Source organism: Delphinapterus leucas, chromosome 16 (assembly GCF_059928025.1).
Source record: "Delphinapterus leucas isolate spDelLeu-1000000601 "Yukka" chromosome 16, BTC_Dleu_Yukka2, whole genome shotgun sequence".
Classification (NCBI taxonomy): domain Eukaryota; kingdom Metazoa; phylum Chordata; class Mammalia; order Artiodactyla; family Monodontidae; genus Delphinapterus; species Delphinapterus leucas.
The window spans coordinates 12,175,785-12,196,830 of NC_143144.1; the positions used below are offsets into that span (position 1 = coordinate 12,175,785).

Here is a 21,046-nt window from a genome sequence, read left to right on the forward strand (position 1 = left end):
AGACAGATCAACAGAGAGGGATAATGAGACATGAAGGTACAGACTGATTTTGGGTTCTCACAAAAGCAAGAGCTTGAGAGAAAAAAATTGCATGCAGATGGTTGATTCTGGAAGACCATCCCAGGGAGGAGGCATTAGGAACAGGAGAATGAAAGAGGGAAGGAGATAAAATCCATTAAAGACCATGTTATCAATTTGACCACCACCTCTGGTGACAAGTTGCTTGATTCCATGGACCTTGAAGGTAAGATTGATTGTATCTACTGTGTGGTGGAAGAAAAGTCTGACCTTCATTGCTTCCACTGTGCACCCATATCTCTGTGGCGGTCAGGAACTCAGGATTCAAGCTCTGCCAGGTGGATGTGACTGAGCTACTTGGAAGGAAATAATGAGAGAAATGCAAATAATTATTGTAATTGTTAATTTTGGAGTGAACATGGCTGGGATAAAATACTAGCAGTAAAATTGGACTTAAAAGCATTCCTTTGAGAATATCAGTTACCGGCTGGGAAAATTCCCTTGGCTGTCCACAGCAGTTTCAGCTTTGATTCTGTTTCTGAGGACAGAGAAAGTGCACACGAGGAAAGATGCATTCAGTCTTTCTTGAGTTTCTAGCGTGGATCACGAAAGAGTCCAGGAGAGACTTTGGCCCCATTTCAGAAATGGGATCTAAAGAGCAGATACCTGGGTTGGGTCACTAGGGAGTAGGGTCAGCAATGTAAACTAAGTAAGGGAGTGTCCTGTTAAACATATCTCTGCCAATTAGGGATTCATTTGTATCCAGAAAATATTTTTAGGTCCTGACTCCCGATAAGGGTATGATAACTGAGATCAACCATACTGAGTGTGTATTTTAATTTAGGATTAAAGGGTAGGGATGTTTTAAGTGCTAGATACTTCCGTTTGGAATATTGAAGTGGTCTGGTGACAATTATGTTTTTCTCAACAGTGCCTCACCACCTCTCTCAATGCTGCCGTTTTTGGACTAGAAGAAATTAGAATTCATAAGAATTGTTTTTAGGCATGTATTCAAGAATCTAAATATAAAAAGTCATTAAATTTTTTTAATCAAGAATTTTTTTAAATACAGCATTGGGATCTTATTTGTTCAGCTGTGGACAGTAACATGTTGCTTATGCCCTGATTAAATATGCTTACGTTGAAGAGCAGATCTATTTGCATATAGAAAATGTGAACAGGCATGAATGGGGAATAGTATCATAAGGGAGATCATTTGCATACATAGATGAATGAATCTGAGGTTTAAAAATGAATGACTCTTACCAGGTCCATGCTCTTAGGATTAAAGAAGTTAATATCACTGAAGTTCTGATTAAATTAGAAGTGTTCTAAAATGTGACTAATTGCCTTTTCCAAATGAAGAACAATGTGGAAGTAGGTACTTTTTTTTCTTTTTAATTAAGGCATAGTCATTCATTTCAAGTATTTTATATTTAATTCAGCATAATTTAGTTAATAGGAACATGATCCAGAGGTAAAGGAAAATGCTAGGATCATTTGCACAGGGCTGCTTAAACTCCGTTGAAACTGAGCTTCACAGGCCAAGGGACTCATTTAGACCCCAGTTCCCCTAACTCTCAAAGAAATGTGGAATGCTTAAAGAGACAGAAAGAAGTCTGCTAAGTATTTCTACTTGAAGAGAGAATTTGAATTAAATGGTATTTACTTCTGCCAGCTTGAATATTTCTTATGTCCTCCAACCCTTTATACATTTTTTTTTTTAAATTTTTTTGTGGTATGCGGACCTCTCATTGCTGTGGCCTCTCCCATCGCACAGCACAGGCTCCGGACGCGCAGGCCCAGCGGCCACGGCTCACGGGCCCAGCTGCTCTGCGGCATGCGGGATCCTCCCGGACCGGGGCACGAACCCGTGTCCCCCGCATCGGGAGGCGGACTCTCAACCACTGCGCCACCAGGGAAGCCCCCTTTACACATTTTAATTGAGGAAATAGATATCTATTTGTCCAACTGATTGCCTCCTTACACTTCCCCAAATACATTTTTTCTCTTCCTAATGAACTAAAATCTTCACCCTAGAGGAAACACTTGTGGTCATCTATCTTTTCCTTTAATTCCATTCCCAACTGGTTTTTTTGTTTGTTTTTCTGACCTTTTCAGCCCATACTAATTCCTATATCCTTCCCTTACAAGTTGTTTTGGTATATGTTGGAAATACTACTGAAATATCAAGTTTCCCGACATTCTTCACCTTGCCTTGAAAGTCGGCTGTGACACACTGGATTACTGATCTCAATCTTTCAGTCTTTCAGTTAAATGACAGAGCTATTCCCTCACCCATGGGTGCTGCACGTGACCATGGCACTTGCTCTGTCCAATAGAATATGAACAAAATAGTGGTTTGTTTGTTCCAAGCTAAGGCCTCAATGATCCTCCCTGTTCTCTGACTCATACTCTTGTCATCCACTGATAACTTGCCTCAGGTAGCCACAGATCCAAGGAGAAGGAAGAGATGACTAGAACAGATCAGAACCTAACTCAAAGTCTGGAAGGAAATCCAAGTGATCTGTAGGCTCGTGCAGGCAAACCTGTGTGTAAGAAAAGAAAGGCCTTTGCTTGTGAGCCACTGATTTTTAGGGTGGCTTATAATGCAACAGTTACAGTGATAGATGACAAAATTCATTCCTTGTACCGACTGAAATCTAACAACTTCCTTCTACTCTTGTAGCCTCACTTAGGTAAAAAATTGCTAATTTATCTATATCATTTGTAAGGTTATCAAATCCATTCGGATAATTGCAGTCATTCTGTAGTGCAAGCTGACACCATCTATTCAAATTAAACATGAGCCTTCCCTACAACCATGCACTCCTGCGTATATATCCAAAAGAAACACTCACCCAGGCCCACAGGGGCATCTATGAAATCATTTAAGTATAATTTGTATTGTCAGAAGTTGGATATAATTGGAGTGAAGCCCGCAGCAGATCAAAGGGTCTACTGAATCCAAACAGACAAATAGGCAATAAAACTAATCAATAACAAAACAAAAATTCTGTCATCTCTCATTCAGGAGACGAAAGGTATCTATAAACCATTGATCCATTTACAGTGCTCATCAAATAATCAGACCATAAAATCAAATCTTCAGTCATTGCTGCCACCAATGGGGAATAATAACTTATCCATCTTTAACAAACCAAAAGCAAAAAACAAAACACAAAATCACTCCATGCCCACCCACCATGGAGTATCATGCAGCAATTTGAAGAAAGTCATAATTGAACACATGACAACAGGCAGAATTTTGAAAACATGATATTGAGTGAAGAAAACAAAATAATGAGATATATAACATAATGGCATTTATGAAAACTAAAAAACATATGTATGCTCATGAACATGTATAAATGGAAAATACCAACATTTAAAAACATCAAAACAGTTCTCTGGGAGGGAAGTAAGGGATGGAGTATGAGATATGAACGTTACCACAAACAAAAGATGGGACAAGAAGAGAGCTTTGAAGTGACCAAAGACAAGAGCATGCCACAGACCAAGAGCATCATGGAATCAAACCTATCCATCTGAGTTTAAAAAAAAAAGTATGTTATAAAGTCTTCCCTCCAAACAGTGTAAAAATAACTATATTATTTTTTCTGATAGTTTTTAAAATGATTGATTTTTTTCATTTTGTCAGTTGATATATTTGAACTGGATTATACTAGATAGTACTGTAAGATTGTGAGTTAATTTTGTTTTCTTTCCAAATACCTTAATCTCTCAGTCTCTTATTGAATAATCTTTATTTTTTCCACTGATCTGTAATGCCTCTGTTAACATATATTAAATTATACTGTATACTCTGTGAACTCAAGGCTATTTCATGTTTTATTGAATTGTTCTCCTATTTTTTGTACTGTTATCCCAATGCTTAAATATTGTTTATCTGATTTTAAAAGGCTTCCTTGGAGATGCTCAATGGATGTACTCGACAGAACTGGATAAACTTCCTCACTGGAGGAGTGGGTAAGTCTCATTATGGTAACTCCAAAGTCATAGTGGAACTTGGCTGATTTTTAAAAAAAAATTAATTTCTCCTCTTCAATAATTTTCTGTTATGCTGTGTTGTGTTGTGTTTTTGGTTTGTTATAAAGGCAGATAAGTTGTTATTCCTCACTGGTGGCAGCAGTGATTGGTAATTTGTTTTATGGTCTGATTACTTGCTGATCACTGTAAATAGACTAAAGGTTTATTGAGATCTTTTATCTTTTGGATGAGAGATGGTGGAGAAACTATTTTGTTATTCTGATTTGTTTGATTGCCTATTGTTCTATTTAAGTTCAAATCGATTACGAATTTTATGACCACTGGTGAGAAAAAAATGTTCTTTAGTATCTAGACTGGTAAATTTTTGTGTTTCTGTATTTATTCTTTGCTAAAATTGGAGAATTGCAATTATAAATATCCTCTATGTCTGTACATCTGGTATCTATAATTCAGAATGGCCTTTACCTCTAATTGTGATTCTGTGATGTTTTCCTATTTCTTGAGACTATTAAAGATTTAGATGAAAGAGACCCAGTTTGGGGAGGTATGGATGCAGGCATAGGGGCTTTCCTCAAACCTGGGTATCTGATTCAAAGTTGGGGAGAACATTTAGACCCCAGTATAATCTCTCCAGGCAGAAATTACTGAACATGATGAGGTTAACCATATCTTACAGCATTTTTTGTGAGACAATGTAATGTTTGCCTTGTCTCTGCTTTATTGTAACATCAGTGTCACAAATTTGGATGGAAATTTTTCAGATGAATTTTACATGCATTTCATGTTCAGTTTCTAACAATCACATGAAAGTTTTATGTCTGAGGAAGGTGCACAGAGATGTTCATGTAGCATGTCTGAGAATAATAGTTAACAGTCACAATTTATTATTACTATTATTATTTGTCCAAGAGAAGAAGGACAAAATCTTGAGAAGCTTGCAAGGTGTTTGGATAAATCAGAATTTGACCAATGGTCACCCGAAACACCCAAAGCAAAAACACACACAACCACACACTTTGAGCTGGCACCCAGAAGCAGGTGCACAGTGCACAAGTGTCTGTGTTGTGTTTTACAGAGAGGCTGGAGCTGAACAAGGACATTTACATGGCTCAAGTAGAAACAAGTAAAATTTTAATTTTAAGCATCCCTTTTCTCTTTCCCTCCCTTTTAGGAGCTATAAATAACAAGCAAATAATTTTTTTAAAAATTACCCTCATTTTCTCATTCAGAAAATCTCTTTCTAGCTCAGACCTCCAAAACCAGCTCTGAGACTCTCTGGTCCTAACTTGTACAAAAGCTTGTTAAACTGCCCCTCCCTCGTTTCAGGGCTGTTCTCTCTCCTCCTCTAGTTGCAGCAAGGCTTTTACAGCAGTATAAAGATGCTGTTCCTCTAGTCACACACATGTTCATCACTCAGGACAAAAGTCAGTTATGGTTTAAGTACCAAATCTCTCTTTTGGTTATATCAGTGCAGTTTGATGTTTATATTTCTGTTTCTTCTTTTCCCCCTCTATTCATTTGCTAATTGTTTTCTTTTTCCTTTATTATTTTTAAATGTTCAATATATTTCAGAAGTGTTTCATATAACTGGTATATAGTTGGATTTAGTTATGTAAATTAATTTGAGCTGTATCCCATTACATTTCCATTTTTTCTTTTCTTTCTTTTGTCTGCTTAATTGCCCCTCTACTTTTTTTTTACTTTTACATGTTTAGTATATTTCAGAAATGTTTTGTATAATCAGCATTTAGTTGGGTGTAGTTATGTAAACTAATTTGAGTGCTATCCCAGTTTATCAAGGTTATGGTCATCTTGTACCCATTGTGCCTCATTCTTGGAGTTTGAGGATAACATTTTTCTGCATAATTCAAAACTCTCTAAGCTTTCTCTTTGCTTGTAAGCAAAATTTATAAAACACTTTAAATTCCATGATGCATCACTGCCACAATCCTTCCGCTTTCCACTTGAAAACAGCTTTCTTTAGATCCAGATGCAGTAGACCCCCAACCCTTCTATTTCTGACCTTTTTAATGAAAAGGAAAGGCAGTGTACTGTGAACCTAGTGAGAGAGAAGGTAAGGCATCCTGAAACAGCGACTTCACCTTTCAGCTTTCCATATTCCCTCTACTGGAAGATGGATATAATAATAGTACTGGCCTCATGAGTTTTTTGGTTAGGAATAAATGAGGTAATATATGTAAACTTCTTGGCATAGTGCCTGCCACATAATAAACAGGAAATGTATGTAATTACTATTATTACTGTTTTTATTTTTACTGCAAATGAGGTTTGGCTGGTTTTTAAGAGCCCTCGTGCCTGGGCTAATACATTTGGAGCATCCGGAGTTGGTAGTGACTTCATTGCTTCCACTTTAGGAATCAGCAGTGTGTAGGAGAGACTGCAAGCCAGGAGGTTTTAGCATAGTTTAGGCGAATCAAGATGCCTGGCTCCTTCTCCTTTTCAGGCTTGCAAATTCCCAAGTGAAAGGCAACATCGCACTGGTGAAAGAGCAGAACACTTCTGGATTTACTTCCCGGTTTTGTCACTTACCACGTATTAACTTTGGGGAAATAATTTAAATTCAGGCAGCCCAAGCATCCTTATTAAAAGGGGTAACAACAACATATATCTCCTAAGTTACTTTGGAGTGCTGAAGGAGATAGTGTGTGTGGAGCGCTTTCGTAATCAAAAAGCACTATTCAGATGTCAGTTATTTAAGTAAAGACTTTCAGGAATGTCAGACTTAATGCTGTAAACAAAAGCTAAATCAGAGTTCTTGGAAAAGTCGGGTAACAGGGCAAGAAATATTTTTCACATCCCTTTACCCCACCCTCCCCCTCCCATAGAATAACTTCCTGGATGTTTATTTTCCTTCTTAAGATACTTCCCTTCTATCTAATTATGCAGCATTCTACAGTTCCATCAGCTATCAGCAAAATCAAGCTGTCCTTACTTGACTTAGAGTATCATAGAAATGATAAACTAAACAGCTTAGAATAGCACAAACCAGAGAGCGTAATGCAACCGTCTCAAGTTTAGAGAGAGACGGTTAACCATTCTGTGCAGATTGTACAAGTTAACTTTTAGGAGCTGATTAAAACTGCACGTGTTCAATAGTGTCATGGTTTGTATTTCACAGCATTTGTTAAGTTCTCATTACCATGTGACCTTCATATCAACAGTGTAAAACTGTAAATTAAAGAATAGCTTTAAAATTGCCTTCAATACTGACCTAAGAAATAAAAAATCTATCAGTTTCCAAGCTTTGAATATAACTTGTATGATTTGAGAATAGTTCATTCCTTAGCTATCTTAATATTTATTCTTTAATAGACATGTCTCCCTAAGTCAAAAAATGTTTATCAAGAATAACATTTTTTAAATGTCACTTTTCTGCTATTTTTTTTAATGTTCCTCAGAAAAAGCATAATGCACTTTCTCAGACAACTCTCAGCCTTCTATTAATAAATATGATCTTCTCTAAGCCTTGAAGGATGTGATTTCTGGTGATATAATCAGAGACATACATTTACATATTTAAAAATCTGAGATGCCCCACCCTCTCCCCAAGGGCTCAGACCATTTTCTATAGATCATACTCTTTTTTGAAGGAAGGTTTGCCTGAGTTCTAAGATGTCTCATCTAGTGTAAGAGTCATTTAAACTTAGCTAAGTTAATTTTCATCCACAGAACATCTGAGGGACTAACTCTCTGATCTGGTTCTATATCTGTCTATTATCAGTTCAGTTCTACATCTCTGTTCCCAACCACAATTCCCCTAACTCCAGAGGCCAGGCTGGTAGAAGATCCTGGGAAGGTCCATCTGTACTGCAATGGACCAGGGTGTCCTTGGTTCAAAAACACACTTCCTACGGGTTGTAGAGAAAAGCTACTTGCATTCTATGATCATTTAAAAAAAAAATCCCAATTCCTTTTTGCGTTCCTTATCAGGTGCTCTCTACATTATTTTACCTTAGTGAGGGTGAGTCTGAAGTTTCTAGCCCATAATAAAAGTGCCTTCCCTCCTTTGGTGTTTTCACAAAGACTGCACGTTCACAGCAGACTTTCATTCTTGACAACTGAACAAATGATCATCTTGCTAATTCCATATTCATGTGTGACTCATGACTCATCCAGCAGTACTGTCAAGCCGCCTTTGTGAGAAGCAACAGCTGCTTTACATTAACCATAATTACTAAACAGCTTTTCTTTAAAGATGGGCAGAAAAAAATTCCTCTGTCTTAAAACGTAGATAGCTTTTCAGGTTTAGAAGACTACATTTGGTTGAGGAGTCTATATTTTACAGCCGGTTTATGAACTCTGACACTGTCTCCTTTCTCCCCTCAAAAAGGCTGTGTGGAACAATGGAGGGCCTGAGAGTCAAGAGGCTTGGTCCCCATGTTTATGTTTTTTGCTCACCACTAGCTGGACATCTTTAGGACTTTTGATTTAATGAGGCATCTGAATGTTTTCGAGGTAAAATAACTGTGAGCCTCATGAAAATGTAAGTTTGTGTTTCTCTCTGTAGGCTAAGCACTTTATTTTCTGGTTTTTTATCACATGTCCATGGTTTTTATCTGACTTTTAATAGACTCTTTGGTCCTCAACAGGTTAATAACTACTGCTAAATGCAACGATTCTCATAATGGGGTTCAGTTTCATGGGCTTTTCCATTCTCCCAATCCTCATCCAAAGATGATCAGAATAACATCACAACCAAAAGGAAAAAGCTATCTTTTCATTAAAAAAAAAATGTAAATCCATGGGGCTTCCCTGGTGGTGCAGTGGTTGAGAGTCCGCCTGCCAATGCAGGGGATACGGGTTCGTGCCCCGGTCTGGGAAGATCCCACATGCCGCAGAGCGGCTGGGCCCGTGAGCCATGGCCGCTAAGCCTGTGCGTCCGGAGCCTGTGCTCCGCAACGGGAGAGGCCACAGCAGTGAGAGGCCCGCGCACTGCAAAAAAAAAAAAAAAAAAAAAAGTAAATCCAGACTTCATTGTTGTAGATTTAATTCTAGGTTACTCTGAACAAGGCTAAATTTTGAGTCAGTCACTGAGAAGAGAAATTATTTTGAAGATGATATGTTATGAAATTTACTACACTAATGGAAGATTTTCTGTATGCTGCTCTTTAGAACAAAGGAGAGGAATCAAGTGCAGGCATAATTATTTATTGTTAATAGCAATAAAAGTGGTTCTTTCTTGTCTCTAAGTGTGTTTCTGCTAGCATGTGGGGCCATCAGGAAATCCAGACTTTCTGCCCTTTAATGAGGAGAGTTAATTGTTTCTGCCACCCTCCATTATGGCTCAGTCTGATGAGGGTCTCTAAATGGTCATGTGTCCTAATCTACACGTCCCTGCTGGACGTCTCACAGGATGCTTTGGAAGTGCTTAGCATCCTTTCCTTAGTACTTTCTGCCACATCAGTGTTCCCCAGGTTATGATAGATACATATGAAATGTCACTCACATCTCATGGAAAAACCGAGTGTTTTGTTGTTATTGTTAACCGAGAAATACAATGAGAATTGAGGCTGGAACTTTAACAAATGTACTTACTTTCCTTACACTAGGATTGCGTTCCTTTTTCCACTTTAGAATTAACATATTCCTTCCACCTGGATCTTTAAATGTCCTTCCACTCGCATTTTTTTCCCAGAAGTGTCTTTAAGCTTTCCAGTGCCATGCTCTCTCTGCTTCCTTCGACCATTTTTTCCTCTTTGCAGAAAGAAGATTTTTTTTAATCCCCTCTGTGTCCCTTCCATGCTTAGGCTTCAGCACATGCTAATCACAGCTCTTCCTCTGTGGGTATTGCTCCTTGAATTTTCTCCTGATCATTGGCAGTCTATTTATCATTCCACATGGATGGCTAATAGGTACCTCGGTCCTAGGATGCTCCAAACCGACCTCTTGATTTTCTTTCCCAAACCTGCTCTTCCCTCACTGCCTTCTTGTCTCCCTCACTAATTCTCTGCACTTACCGCCTACTCCTCTTCCCTTGGCTCACGGCTGTGGCCACACTGGCCTCCTTGCTGTTCCTCCAACACGGAACACACTACCAGACACACTGGAGGCCCTTGCTTCTGCTTGAAAGGCAACCCTCCAGGCTTTTCATGGTTGGTTTCTGTACACCCTCCAGGTCTGCTCAAAGGTATCTTCTAGGTTCACACTTCCCAGGACACACTGTTTAACATGACAGTTCCTCTGTCTGTTTCTCTTGCCCCCTTCTCTGCTTTATTTCTCTCTGTAGCACTTATTTCCAAGAGTCATAATATATATTTTATCTATACATTTGTGAACTGTGTCCCTACAATCCAACTAAAATGTAACCTCCATGAGGGCAGGGATTTTTTTTTTGTCCACTGCACCTGGCAGAGTGCTTGTCACATTTTAGGCTATCTGTAAGTATTTTTGAATGAAGTTGTGAAAGAATGAAACTACAATTTAGGTCTACCTTGGGAGTGTAGACTCTAGTCTTAATGGGAAAATGACCATTTATGCATGGATTTCTTTGTGTTTTAGTGAAGCAAAATCCTTGATCAGACATTTACAGCTGTCTCAGCCAAAGTAAAGAAATACCCAAGCTTGGGACCATGCACAGAGGATTTAGCCTAGGACTGGAGTGGCAAATGTATTTGCTTACATGGCAACTTGTGTTTGAAGGCATCCAGAGGAACTCCTGGTGTAGGGGCAGGCACACTATGATTGTGCCTGGGTGTAAGATTAAGAAATGGGAACAGTTGGTTGTGTTGGTTTTTAGATTAGATTCTAATTATTCTAATGATAATATTCAAATACAAAAACAGTTGAGAATAAGTTTTAAAGATAATATGAAGGCTCAGTGCCATTCGGCCTCAGTGGCATTTTATTGAATTTCTCAATAAACCATTTTTATAGGAGTCCAGGACTAAGATGAACTAAAAAGAAAAGTGATGAAAACTTACTACCTGTGTCAGAAAAAAAATCAAACCCAGATTTTCTGCTTTTTGGTGATATTCCAAGGTCAGCACAATTTATCCTTCTAATAATTATGTGACAAAAATGATACTTGATGACAAAAAATTAAGGTAATAAAATGGTAAAAAAAAAAAAAGTATTTGTTCCTTAGGGGTAACTGGCTGCCTGTGATTGTAAACAAAAGAAGGGTGCTAGAATATTTATAGTGGTTTCATGTAGTTTAGTGGAATCAGTTTGTAGTATCAAGCAGATATGTTCTGAATAGAGGCAAAAGTTGATTTCATGTGCAGACTTACATCTTCTCTGCTCAAAATCCAGCCTCCGAATCGTGACTGGGAATTAAATGTCCACAAGACATGTAAAAAAGTTCTGGCTTTGCCATATTGATAATTCATTTTGTTGCAGGAAGGGGGACCCCTTCCAGGGCCCAAGAGTGGGCTCTTGTCTAACAGTTGGAAATGAATTGTCCGAGGAGACACACACGTGCTGACAAAGCAAAAGACTTTATTGGGAAGGGGTGCCTGGGCAGAGAGCAGCAGAGTAAGGGAACCCAGGGGAATTGATCTGCCACCTGGCTCGCAGTCTCAGGTTTTATGGTGATGGGGTTAGCTTCCAGGTTGCCTCTGGCCAATCAGTCTGATGCAGGGTCCTTCCTGGTGGCACATGCAACTGCTCAGCCAAGATGGATTCCAGTGAGAAGGATTCTGGGAGTTTGGTAGGACATGTGGACTGGTGTCTTCTCTCTCTTTTTGACCTTCCCCAAATTCCTACAGTTGGTAGTATCTTGTTAGTTCTGCGTTCCTTACCAGGACCTCTTATTGTCAGGTAACTCATGCAGGTGGTTACTATGGTGCCTAGCCAGGGCAGGTGGTTTCAGTCAGTGGTTCCCCTAACAATTTCATTCTCAGTACTGATTAGGAAGACCAGAGAAAAACTTTTCCTGGCTTCTCATGGAAGGGATTTTACCCTTGCACCCAGAGAGCTGCATCTCTTAAGCCGTGAGGGAACTCATATGGTGAAACAGCTGCACTTGGCCACCCACCTTTGGCTTTTGGTCAGTGCAAGTCATTGTATATCTCATCCAATGTCCTCACCTTTACTTTTCTATCTAATGAGGCCAAGCTAACTTGCTGGAGAGGGTATCATTCTTTTTTCCAAATTTGTGAAGGATTGCCTGTTGGCACATGTAATTCATCTTTATCTTCTCTCCTTTCACCATTTTGTTTTATCTTGGCAGGAGAACTTTTCTGCTATACACACAATTCCACTTGGAAAAATAGATTGAATCAAGCAAAACAAAACAAGAATAACATTGTCTTACTCATTTCACTTCCTCTCTCTTAAATAGCTTGGCTTCCATGTGAAGATATTGCTTCATTCCTACACCCTTATTTTATATTTGCATGCAGACTATTAACACACCATTTTCCTTTTATTGTGTAGTCCTAGTTAAACTGTTCTTTTCTTGAGAAAGAAATTATCTTTTATTGTTTGTTTGCGTAGGCACTGTTCTAATACTTTAACATGGGCATTTACTTTTTCCTTTTTGTCACTATTAAAACTGTGAGGTAGAAATTATTATTCCCATTTTACAGATGAGGAAATGGAAGATCAAGAGGTTAGCTAATTTGCTCAACAACACAGAGTTAATAAGTCCCGCATCTGGGATTTAAACAGAAGTCTATGTTTCTTAACATTACCATGCAGCCAGGGTCAATAGAAACATCAGTTAATCTAATGGCTTTTAGGAAAGACTACAAATGAGACTAAAAGATAGTAGAATGACTTAAATCCTTGCAGTTTTACTTTCTAAATAAATTTTCAATCCAGCTTATCTCCATTCCTATCACCATTACTCTCATTCTAATTCCTTCTTTTTTTTTTTGCGGTACGTGGGCCTCTCACTATTGTGGCCTCTCCCGTTGCGGAGCACAGGCTCCGGACATGCAGGCTCAGTGGCCATGGCTCACGGGCCTAGCCGCTCCGTGGCATGTGGGATCTTCCCGGACCGGGGCACGAACCCGTGTCCCCTGCATCAGCAGGCGGACTCTCAACCGATGCGCCACCAGGGAAGCCCCTCTAATTCCTTCTTAATGGGGCTTTGTGTTTTGTCTTTTTCGGTCAAATTTGCTCTTCCCACAGATACTAGACATATCTTTCAAGTGTAAATCTGTTAGTATTATTCCCTTCCTTAAAATTCTCTGGTAATTTCCCTTCACCTACACTAGCAGTTTTCAAACTGTTGTTGCATGCAGGTGCTTTAGGGAGTCTGCAATTGCTCAATGACAATTTTAGTTTAAAATAGTTTTAATGTTCTGTACCTTTTAAAAGATCAAAGTGTTGTAATAAAATTTATTTTTAACCCCTTGAAGTTGGTGTAGGATTAAGGGTCAGGCTACCACATAGCTGTTCATGATGCCTGCATATTAAGGGACACTAAAACTTCCCTAGTAAGAATAGGAGCTCTGTGATGCCAGTACACTTGGATTTCTATGAGAGACCCTTTCCATCATCAGCAAAATGTAAATGTGTTCTTCTTCCTCCAAAGTATTTAGTGCTCTAATACAAAACAAGGTAAATCAGTAACAACAACAACAAAACCCTACAGTTTTCACTGATACTGACTTATCTTAAATATTTTACAACTGCAAGGCTCAGTTCATGACCCAATCAAGTCCTGCTGCAAATTGTCATAACTGATCAAATATTCTGAATTATCAGTTCTTTTTTGTGGATAGGGAGCATTCTTTAATTTTTAGAGGTAGCTGAGGTCTATAGGTTACTAATCCTCAAACTGTGCCCCACCATAGAAAGTCTTATCAATAAAATGAAAGTGAGTCTTGGACTGCCACATGTAAAACCATCTGTTAGCAAGAAATTACAAAAAGTTGTACTATCACTTCTGAAGACTTGAAGTCTCTGCTCTGTATCCTTACACTTTACATAAAACATTCACTCAAGGCAGATGTGACAGCATTATAGCAGCAAAATTCAGCTAAAGTTTAGATTAGGGAGAGGAACTATTTCTCTGATTAATTTGCTACAGACACTTCTACTTCTGAATCCTAAGTCCAGGGCTCTGATCCATAATGTGTAGGACACTAGGATCAATGGATTCTTGAAAGGGTGGAATCTTAAAAATTTCTAGTTAATGACATATCTGGGAAAATGTTAAGATCTGGTATGCTAATTAACACATCCTCTTAGTGGATAAAGACAGTAGCTATATTTGGATTGTGAATTTCTGAATAATAGGCTTTTATACCATAACTAAAACTGGAGTTGTTAACTAGCCACCTCTGAGATACAGAGTAAAACTCAACCTGAACACCAGCCCCCTAAAATAAATAAGTGGGATCCAAAAAATCCATTTGTGTAATATGGAGGTGATCTTGGGGTATGGGACCTAAGGAATATGTGGGATGCTGCCTGATCCTCCAAATAGAAAGAAATATTGTCCAATATCAGAACAAGGGCTGGACAAAGGATGGGAGGCAATCACTGGTCAATTCATACTTAAATGGGAGTTTTCATGGGATATTTTATTTTATATATCAAACTGTATTGAAGTATTACAAACCACATAAGGCGACCTTACTACCAATCAAATGAAATTCCTGCCAAGACTCCCCTGAAGTTGACTGTCCCAGTAACCATGAGCTCTAACCTAAGTAATCTGTTGCCCACTAGTCCTTATTTTGATATTTATTTATTTGGGGAAAATAATATTTATTTTTATGGGAACAAGTGATTTATTACCTCTAAAATTTTAAATTTTTTAATATATTTTAGGAAAATGTTTGAATTGGAAAATTACAAAAGAATATCAAAGAGAAAATAAGAATAATAGGATAGTAGGAAATGTGTTTTCACATAAATGGCAGAAAAACCTTAATTATATTTTAAAGAAAACTTTGAGAATTATTAGTCCCTGTTCTTCATGAATATGAGCAACCAGTGTTATCTAGTAGGGAGTGATGAACAACCTGAAAAATAATTCCAGACGTTATTTTCGATGTACACAAATTCTTTATTTTTCATCAAATGTAGTTGGTATCAACTTTAGTCCATAGATCCTCAGGAGAAATGTAGCTTATAGGCTACAAACAGAGACTCAGGAGGCAGGCTGTCTGGATTTGAAACCTGGTTCTGCTCTTTATTTACTGTATGATTCCGTTGTTTAATCTCACTTTTTCTCGATCCCTCATGCATAAAATAGGGGTAATACTAGTACAGTCAATCCTTGAATAATGCAGGTTTGAAGTGCAGAGATGCACTTACACGTGGATATTTTTCAATGGTAAGTACTATGTGTGTAGTACTGTATGTACTACATACACTTGGTTAATTCGTGTATGTGGAGGAACCTCTGTTACAGTGGGCTGACTATAAATTATGCTTGGATTAAACCCCTCCTTGTTCAAGGTCAACTGTAACTATTCTTTGGGTTGATATGAAGATACAATGACTTGAATGTGTAAAGTGATATGACTATTGCCTGGCCCACAGTAGATGTTTGAAATTAAGATTTTTATTCAACATCTGAACTCTATTCCGTGCTTTGATTACTTATCCACCAAACTGCCCTCTCTAGAAAGGTTCAAGGGTCTTACAGAGTATACTGAAGTTTCGAGGACCAAGTCCTTCTGAAACTCAGTCCCTCTTGGTAATAGCTGGTATGTAGTCAGAGTAACAGTGTCCCAGGAAGTTAGCTGTTTCTCTTCCTTTGCACCAACCTCAGGCATTTTTCCATTGTGGCCAGAGAAAAGGTCACCTAAATGCCAAACTTCTCAGGTTACCAATCAACTACTTCTCTCTGATGTCCGGTGAATTCCCTAGGATATTGTGGAAAGAAAGACCCTGCTATTCATAGAATACATAATATTCCCATTCCCTTCTGAGTTTCAAGGGAAATCCTCTGGGATCTCTTTCCTCCATGATTGACTGACATCTACCTTCTAAACCCTGGGCACAGTCTCATTCCCTGTCGGCCACCATTGCTTACCCTCCTACTACAGAAGCTCAGGGGAAACAGCCTCCTCCTCTCCATCCTCTGAGAGCCAGGAATGGGCTCAGGACCTGAGCTCAGCTAAAAACGCATTCATGCCTGGGGTGGGTTGGGAATCACCCACAACAGATGCTGCCATGTCCCGCAGTGGGGAGAGGGGTGTCCTGCAGTGAATGAATGCATTCTGGGCAGAGTGTTCCTGCTGAAGGTAGAGTTGCCCTTTTTCCTTATTTTGGAACTTTAAGGTTTGTCTTTGTTTCTGTACGTTTTCTAGGCTGGGTTTTCCACCCTCTTGTCAATTCTGGGAATGCCCATACCTTCCAGTAATTTCTTCCTTTTGCTTAAATACCTAGATTTGGATTTTCTTACTTGCTAATAAAAAATTTCGGATACAAAGAAACACATTATTTCCTGAATGAAAACCAACTTCCTAATGCCCCCGCCACTGCCATTAATAAATGTTAAGCAAGTATTTAAAGGTTATTGTTGAAAGGCTACCAAATCCTTGGTCTGTCCTGGGGGCTAACCTGAATGACTGACCCCTGGTCAGCTTATTACCTGTGCTTCAAGTTTGCTAGTGTTCAAGCTGTCTCGTTTTCCATTCAGATCCCAGAATAATGCTTCTTTTGCCACTTCTGTCTAATAAAAGTTGTTGAATGACTGTTTGCAAACTTTTATCTCTATGATTTAAGACTTTTTTTGGCTAATATACAACTAAAATTAAATTTAGAAATAAATTACATGCTAAGGGTGAGACTTTGGGGGTTTATTGGATTGGCCTCATTGCACTTAATGCCTGACTATAAACTGATGTCACCAACTGTAGCTTGTATAATTATGCTAATAAGATGCTGTGTTTTCATCTTTTTATATATTAGATCTCCAGGTAGATATTATTTGAATAAAGGGTTATTCTACTTCAAAAGATTGAAAAGCAATGCCCTGCAGAATACGCTTCAAATTATTTACCATAGGCTTATAAGGCCGTCTATGATCTGGGCCCAACGCACCTCTTTGTCTTCATTTCTGTGTATGTAATGACTCATTTTGTAAACATTCTGACAACCGCTAAGCTTGTAGGCCTACTTCTTCCCTCCTACACAATGCATTGTTTTTGCCTCCTGTTTTCTAATCTGCCTGCAAAGCTTTCTCCTTTCCTGTGAGTTGGTTAAGCCCTACTAGCCCTTAAGACTAACCCTTAGCAATAGTGCCCTCCCCACACACATCCCTTTGGCTGGGTTAGGATCCCTTAAAAAGTGGCTTCCTTATACCACATGGAAAGAGAGCTTCCTCACAGTGTGTCCTCATTGGCTGTGCTTTGCATTGGTTTTCCTGTCTGCCTTAGTGGAAGGAGAGCTTCTTGAAGGTAGAGAAACACAAAGCTTGGCCCCTAACAGAGATTCTGTGATGTTTTGCTTTATAATACGAAATGTATACGTATTTGATCTTCATTCCATTTCTGGCACAAAGCAACTAAACTTTCCTAAGTGACAAGAGTACTAGGAGCATCTTTTGTTCGCATATTTGGTCTTTGGCCCCAGTTCCTGACACAGGGCTCCTAAACCTCTTGTAATTTCCTGGGTGATAGAATTACTTCTAACGAGGTGACTCTGGGTGGGCTCCTGGATGGTCCTGGATGAGGGCTGGTCACCAGAAGGACCAAGCCCTGATTAGAAGCTTGGACTTTTCAGCCCTGCCCCCCATTCTCTTGAGAAGGAAGAGAGGCTGGAAATGGAGTTGCTGATCGATCATGCCTATGTGATGGAGCCACTGTGTTTCCTTTCCTAACCTTGGTTTTTGTTTGTTTGCTGTTTTTGTTCATCTTGGTGCTGTTTTTGTGTGTGTGTGTATGTATATGTGTATCTGGACGCTTGTAGCATTTCAGTTTTATCTTAAGAATTCAAAATTTCTAACAGGATTTGTGTGTGTGTGTGTGTGTGTTCCCAAAATGTTTTCCTCAGCTCTGGAAGTTTGTCATATATAGCTTGCTTGCTTATTCATTCCCATTCTTTTTTCTTTCTATATGCTGTTTAATGGTTGTTGGCTTGCCTAGATTGGACAAGCACATATTTTATCTATTCTCTCTATATTTTATCTTTTCACTTTCCCATAGTTTTAATACAGTTGATCTTCACAAATTTAGTTTCTAGAAATATACATTTCATTCTTGAATTACTATTGAGTTATGACATTTCTCAATCATACTTTTGACTTCCAAGAACTCTTCTTGCAGCGACATTGCCTTTCTATCTTTGTAACTTGCTCTTGTTTTTACCACTGCAGTTCTCTTGGATCTGAGAATACTAATTAGATACTTTTAAAATTCTCTCTTATTTTTTCAGTAGCTCTGTTTTCTTTGGATTTTCTCTCATTTTAGAGTATGAAATTATCATTTCTGGCAGCTATTTTCCTTATGTGCCCAGGGTTGTATAACGATTGTTCATATTTTTTAAAAAAGTGAAAGGGTAGCTGCTAGTTTTGGTTGTTGATGTTGGTTCCTCCAGGGTTTCTGCGGCCCAGGGATGATTTCTCCTGCAGGTGGCCACAAATCTCCACTTCCTTAGTGCACTCTCTGTATTTGACTGAAGCCTGACATGGTGGTGATGGCAACAGCTCAGGGAAGAGGATTCAGCACCCAGCTATTCTGCATTCAAACGTTTTATGGAGTCCCTGGAGAACTGATTTCTTTTACCCATAAAAGTTCAGTTAATTGACTATGCACTATTTACTGATTGACTTAATTCCCTAGCTATTTGGGGTTTATTTCCACATAAAAAAAAGATTTATTTTAAATTCACATAAAATACATTTAGAATAAGTCTAAACTTTTAGCATTTAAGTACTGTAAAACAAACACAGAGGAGCTTATAGGATGTATAGTCCCCATTCTGTCCAAAAAGCCGGTACAAAAAGCTTTTTTTTACAGTTATTGATCATCATCTCGTTGCCTTAAATTTCTAGATTTTCCATTTTGAATTCTTCTCTTTTTGAAGACTGGAGCCACTCCATCTGCCACAACTCCAAGAAAAGTGTCTGTTTTTTCTTTAAAAACCACTTTGGGTTCCCCACCAGCATCAGCCTCTGACGTTGGTACATATTCATTTTCAGTGCTTGGAGGTTCCAAATCTACCTCCTCATGGGACTCAACTTATTTAATTTCTTGCCTTTCTCCATATGGGTTTGATTTTTCATGAGCTTTGGGTTTTTCTTCATTTGGACCCGATGAATTCTTACCTTGGGTATTTTTTTCTTTCTGTGTTTCTGCTTCAGTTCCTTTATCACTATTTTTATTTTTTTCCTTAAACTTTATTTTTAGCTTTTGTGTTTCTGTAGAGACTTCTCCTTTTCTCCCCCTTTGTCTGCTTCCTGTTCCCCATCAGAATCACTATGTGAATCTGATGATTTGGACTCTTCTACGGTGCCAAGTGACTTCTCATTGACTTTACTAAAAAGCAGATCTCCAGAGTGTGGAATGAAATCATCAGGTTTTTCCCATCTGGATTGCCCTGTTTCTGTATTATAATAATAGGTATAACCATCTTTGCTTAAACCTTTTACCCAAACAGTCTTCACTTTCGTCTTTTTTAAGTTTCCTTGAAATCCTTCAGGTTTCTCCCACTGAGATGCTCCTGTGATAAGATCATAATAGTAATGGTAACCCTCAGAGGTTATGCCTTCTACTCTTCTGCCCCTTGCAGGGCCCCTTTTCTTGCTGCTGATTTGATGCAGAGGTGGGTGGGATAGTGCTGGTTACTGGTGATATGCTTGGCTTTGAAATTTCTGACTCTAAGCCAAGCCTTTTCACATGCTCTTGGTATGCTTTCAGGGCAGCTGCCTCCATTGCAGCAAACTCCTTTGATGCCTTTTATTCTTCCTTTGCCTTATCCAGGCTTTTCTGTTTAATCTCACTGATCCTCTTTGCCACATTTTCCTTATGATTCTTTCCTCTTGCATGAAATTCAATGCTAGGCCTATTGTCCACTCTCCAGCACTTGTAGTAATCACAGAATTTCTTTGGTTGTGACTTCCAGTAGTTTTCCATGACTGGACCAGCCGCTCCGCGGGTTGCCCCCAGGCCCAGCTGAGGCATGCGTTCCCCACTCAGGGCAAGTTGACGCCCAGCTCACCCAGAGCTCAGACACCTCCCTTCTTCCCTGGGTAGCTATTTGTAATGAAAAGGTAACTATGTACTGAATTCATATAAATATAAATTATAAATAGAAATTCTAATAAATAAGAAAACTGTTGTATCTCTTCAGAATCATGATCCATTGAGGTTTTAGTAGTATCTTTGCATGAGCAACCTATTCTTTTGATCACTGAAATTTCAAGTCCCTTCTGCTTACATCTTTTTAAGTATCTTAGCTATTCAGCAATTTACAATTTCATTGAATTTGCAGTCTAACAATAGGATATCAAATTAATCTCCACTGACATTTATTTGAAATTCCTTTAAACTACTTAATTGAAGAATTAGAAAATTTTCTTTCTACCTGTTCAGGTACATATTTCTGTGTCTCTTCAATCAAGACTCACATGTGATGCACATTTCTTTTTAAAATATCCCTAGGAATTTTATATTTTGTGTTTATTTTTAAAGTGATGTTTTTCCCGTTATACATTGTAACTGGTTAAACATTTCCTGTTTCATATAATCATTTGCAGGTGTTCATCATACACAGTTTTTCCTTAATTCTATTAGACTTTCAGGTAACTTTATTGTATATTCTCACTTAAATAAGATGTATTTCAAACACAAAATAATATAATAAAGATTTGTACCCATCTCTTAAAATGATATTTAGTTATATTTATTTTTGGTATATAAAAAGTTATATAAACATAACTAAAAAAAGTTAAAACCCCATCCATAGACACCCTCACAGAAGCACTCAGAATAATGTTTGATTAAACGTCTGAGTACCCCATGGCCCAGTCAAGTCGAGCTATATATTAACCAACACATAGAATCTATTTTTTCCTGTTTTATGTTTATCATCATATCTCATATAGACATCCACTTAACATCCTCCAGTAGTATGTCATGATTACTAT

The 21,046-nt window shown here is 38.4% G+C and overlaps 1 pseudogene; it reads right to left on the reverse strand.

Moving 5' to 3' along the window:
• Positions 1-18,733: 18,733 nt before the first annotated feature.
• Positions 18,734-20,387, reverse strand: LOC111163972 (WW domain-binding protein 4 pseudogene; annotated as a pseudogene).
• Between the last annotated feature and the right edge of the window lie 659 nt (positions 20,388-21,046).